This window comes from Herpailurus yagouaroundi, unplaced genomic scaffold (genome assembly GCF_014898765.1).
Source record: "Herpailurus yagouaroundi ecotype Mexico unplaced genomic scaffold, PumYag 190, whole genome shotgun sequence".
Lineage (NCBI taxonomy): Eukaryota > Metazoa > Chordata > Mammalia > Carnivora > Felidae > Herpailurus > Herpailurus yagouaroundi.
This window is the reverse complement of record NW_024412421.1, coordinates 11,907,887-11,913,324: the sequence shown is the minus strand read 5'-3', so window position 1 is coordinate 11,913,324 and position 5,438 is coordinate 11,907,887.

Genomic DNA, 5,438 nt, shown 5'->3' with positions numbered 1-5,438 from the left:
ATCTCTGTGGGAAAGATTAGTACTAGTTCACAGTCTTTATAGAGTATATCAAAATCACCTGGAGGACTTGTTGAAATACATATTTCTGGTTCCCACGATCAGAATTTCTAACTCAGTAAGTCTGGGCTGGAGTCTGAGATTCTGCATTTTTAACAAGCTCCCAAGTAATGTTGATATGGCTGGTGCTCAGACCACACTTTGTGTAGCACTGGGCCAAATTATCTCTACCATTGTAATAAATCTCTGGTGAGAAACTGAGTTTTAGTTGGAGAAAGTGACTAAGAAGGTTATCTAGCCAATTAACAGTAAGCCGGGAGCTACAAGGTAATCTTTGGAGTCTTGACTCTTTATCACTGGCACTCAAAATTGGCATTTCAAGGACCAGTTAAATTACATAGCTAAGGGGCGCCTGGGTGGCGCAGTCGGTTAAGCGTCCGACTTCAGCCAGGTCACGATCTCACGGTCCGTGAGTTCGAGCCCCGCGTCAGGCTCTGGGCTGATGGCTCGGAGCCTGGAGCCTGTTTCCGATTCTGTGTCTCCCTCTCTCTCTGCCCCTCCCTCGTTCAAGCTCTGTCTCTGTCTGTCCCATAAATAAATAAAAACGTTGAAAAAAATAATTAAAAAAATAAAATAAAAAATTACATAGCTAAATGAGAATGATGTTGATTTGCCTCAACCTTTTTTTTTAATGTTTATTTATTTTTGAGACAGACGGAGACACAGCACGAGTGGGGGAGGGGCAGAGAGAGAGGGAGACACAGAATCCGAAACAGGCTCCAGGCTCTGAGCTGTCAGTACAGAGCCCGATGCAGGGCTCAAACCAAGGAACCATGAGATCATGACCCGAGCCAAAGTCGGACGCTCAACCGACTGAGCCACCCAGGCGCCCCTGCCTAAACATTTTCAGATGGATAAATGATGATGATGATGATGATGATGATGATGATGATGATTATGACGACGACGACAATGATGATGGAGGAGGAGGAGGAGGAGGAGGAGGAGGAGTGAGGAGTAAGGTAGAGATAGAGATGACACTATCTCAGAATGCTTCATTTTTGAATGAAGGAAAAATCATTTTGAGGAAAAAAATCACTACCTTGTGCTTACTTTATATTTTCACCACAAAAGAGGGAAACCTTCAAAGGGATTCAGTGTTCTATGGGGCCGCACATTATCATTCCTTTCTGAAACACTTTTTCAGTGGTCATATAGTCAGCTTTACACAGACCCTTCATGGGATTTCCAGACTGTTTAATTTCTTTACCAAAGCAAAAGTTTGGCAAATTATTTGATTAATTTAACCTCATTCTTCTTTGTCATTAGAACAAATCTAAATGTCTCAGCCGACAAACACCACTTTAGAAACACCCTGATCCTGATAAATGGTTTCCTTAAATGCCTTAAAAGTATTATTAGCATAGATGGTTGTTTGATTCTGAACTCCTGCTCTCCCAAGAGCCACAGGGGTGGGAACCATGATCCAGATTGGGAGGGAATTGTCATGCCCTCAGGCAGTTTGTGATTAGTATGCAGAACCAGTATTCAAGACTGTGAATTTTTAAAGTCCTTTCCTTTTTTTTTCTTCTATTTTTCCATTTTCAGGTTCCCCAAGGAGAGCTCAATTATTCACTGTTACAAAAATGGCCATTGATTATCTTGAAAATCCAGGCAAGAAAGAAAATAAGTAACAATACTGACTGCTCAGCTGCTTAAATAGTCAGCTTTTTATTAATAGATATAATTGTTTTTCACACCTTACTAAATAACACGAAAAGCAGAAAAGAAACAGTATTATTGGTGATTTTTAATCAAGTTTCTGTAAGTCTCAGTCATAAAGTAATTATTCAAACAAATGAAGGAAGACAGCATAATCCATAATGCACTAAATATCTACTGAAGGAATAATGTCTCATTTTAAGATAAAGTGCATAAATGGTACACAATTCAAGTAAAGCATCTTTTTTATGTACTTTACCACTTCATGAAAAACAAATTACAAGTAATTCTATTTAATGATGAGATGTTATGTACAAAATAATGCACCATTACTATTTCTCATATCTTTAGCATTATGATGGATTACAATTGTTAATATTAATAATATTATTATTAAATATAACTATAGCTCATTTTATAAAGCACTTTTTCAGTGCAAAGCATTTTTTGCAGCATTACTGAGGTTAATCCACACAACCCTAGTGTCAGATTCTCTTCATTTCTTCTTTTTTTTTTTTTTTTTCTCTTCTCTTTTTAAGAAACTGGAGTGAAGACAGTTTAAAGACCTAAGTGTCAATTAGCCAGTAACTAGAAGACCTGCCTAGGAATTAAATTCGTGTTTGACTCACAAACCCATGTTTCTAGTCCCTCCCATACTCCCACCAGCTGAGGTTCAAAGATAACACACTTGATTTGATTCAGTGCCCAAAGAGAAGACAGAGGTGTTTCTCCATATGTTCTAGCTCAAGGTGGCATTTGGGAGAAGAGGTTTCCACTCAGTGTTCCCCCACCTCAGTTTCTGGTTTTCCTTTTTTAGGCATCAACCCTTGATACCTGAGGCCCACTCTGAAATGTCTCACCAATGTTCCTACTTCTTCTTTTTTTTTTTTTTATTTTTTTTAACATTTATTTATCTTTGATAGAAAGAGAGCATGAGGGGAGTGGGACAGAGAAAGAGGGAGAGAGAATCAGAAGCAGGCTCCAGGCTCTGAGCTGTCAGCACACAGCCCGACGTAGGGCTCAAACCCACGAACCATGGGATCATGGCCTGAGCCGAAGTCGGATGCTTAACCGACTGAGCCACCCAGGTGCCCCCAATGTTCCTACTTCTATATCCTAATTCCTGTTCCTCTAAGTTTACTAGTGGAGAAAAGCTGTAATACTGCCTTGCCTATAACTATTAAAGTACTATTAAATACCACTCAGCCTCTAGGTCTCTCAATAGTCTAGCAAGATAGAGTAGCCAGACAGCTAATCCAATTACCCCAGGTCAAGGAAGGGGATGCACTAAATGAAGGAAACCTGAGTTCTATGTTATGTAAACGTCTTCCTTAATATTCTTTTTTTCTTAATTTTTAAATTATTTTTTAAGCTTTTTTATTTATTTGTTTTGAGAGAGAAACAGCATGAGCAAGGGAGGGGCAGAGAGAGAGAGAGAATCCTGAGTAGGCTCCTCACTGTCAGCACAGAGCCCGATGTGGGGCTTAAACTCACAAAACCTTGAGATCATGACCTGTGCTGAAACCCAGAGTCAGACGCTTCACCAGCTAAGCCCCCCAGGCACCCCTCTTTCTTAATATTCCTAAAGTGGGTCCCTATTCCTTCGCCTCTTCCCTTTCACAGTAAGTGTTTTAATTGTTTCATCCATATAGGTCATTCTGGTATCATGGAAGGAAGACAGACCTGGGTTATTATGCTAGTTCTGTTTGAACAATTATGACTACACCATTAACTTCTCTGAGCCTCAAATTTCATGTCTGCAAACTGCTACAAAGAGATGTTTGGAGGATTGAAAGGAGAATTATATATAAGAATCTGGTACATCAAAAATGCTCAAATACTTAACATCTGCTTACTTCCCCTCTCCTTCTGGGGATATAATAAAAAAAAATTTGGCGCATGCTTATTATCAATAATATCTCAAAAGTACAGTAAAGGAGAGAGAGAGAGACGTAGAGGCAAATCAGTATAAACATGATGTTAAATAGTCCAGCAACTCATCTGACTGTTTCCTTCCTTTGTTCAGAAAGTATTTACCAGCTATGGACTGTGCTTCAGGCACACATCTAGTAATCCAGACATTCAAAGAGCTATAAGACAAGAGCTCCAGAAAGTGGAGGTAGTAAATGCAAGAGACAGAAATATCTGATAAATTCAAAGATTAGGAAAGAAATGAATACAGCTGCACTGTGGTGAACCTGGAGAGGGGTAGGAAATGGCATGGCAACCAGGCAAATGCTAGGCTATGGGAAGTTCTAATACAGTCCCTTCTCTGACACTGAACTTGTCATTCCCTTCGATCAAGAGAGCTTCACATTTTACAGAGCTACATGATATGAATTTTCCTTCACTTCTGGATTATCCTGTCCCTATTGGCTATTCATTACAGTGGGCTTTTTTTTTCCTATTGTTGCTATGGAGATTCTGACTAAGTCCATATCATAAATGAAAAGTATGACCCACAGCATTTTAGACTTTTCAGGTGACCAAATCTGGCAGGACTGCATAATGGTTAAAAGCATCGCTTCTAGAGGAGAAGCAGACAAATTTAGGTCCTCAGCTGAGGCCTATGCTGGTTCTGAAACACAGAATAAGCCCTTCTCTTCTTAGTCCTATCTCCTCTTCTGCACATGGCAACAAATGGTTCTATGAATTAAATTCTGTTCCAGTACACTTGGCACAACAGCTGACACACAAGGACCCAATGCAGGATGGTCACTGATATTACTAATATATAGTATCACTTTTCAAAATAAACATCACACTTGACTATTGCTCTCAAAAACCAGAAGGTATAGTCTTTATTTTAAGGTAACTTTGTAACTGCCAACATGTTCATCTGTGGCTTCTCTAAACTAGGTGAAATTATGAGTGACTCAAATATGAGTGATATTTGAGCAGTGATAAGTTTCTATGTCTTCATAAAGTTTCATCTTCTGATGGCAGGTGTGACTCTGACGAGAGTTGTACAGTTATGTTTTGGCAGCACGACCTTGGGCTGGAATAGCTCTTGTGCATTCATTTATTCATTCCTTAATTTACATAGTCATTAAGCACCTATTATGCACTGCACCCTATGTTATGTACTGGCTGTAACATGGAAAAGCCTAAGTCACACTCCTTATCCATAAGAGGCTCACAGTCTAGCAAGTTTAAGAAATAGCAAGTAAAAACTTCCATTAAACTGGCTATGATACAAAAACACACACACATACACACAAAGCAGAAAAAAAGCATTTTAGAAGTAAAGATGGAGGTTATAACTTATACCGGGTTTTAGGAAAACCTTTCTGGAGGAAATCATACATGCACCAACTTTTAAAAGGTAATTATAAATTTGTAAGATAATGGAAGAACAAAATTATATTCTAAGCAGTCACAGCTGGAGACCTAGTTAGAAGAGTAGTGCTCAAAGTCACAATGGGTCATAGGGTAGGACTCAGAGGGAAAGACATGAGTATAGGACTCACATGGGGACATGAGAGAAGCAGGTTTAGGACTAAGAGATCAGACTTCCAGGGGTGGTAGTAGTTTCTGAACTCAAATCTTGGTCCAGTAACTGAGGAGCTTCACCTACTGCCCATATAAAAACCGATCAATCAGATAACTTCTGGAGAATTCAACATTGGGGGATCATCCTAGCTCACACCATGCTTAATTCTCACCTTTTCCAGGGTTAGGGTTAGGGTTAGGGTTAGGGTTAGGGTTAGGGTTAGGGT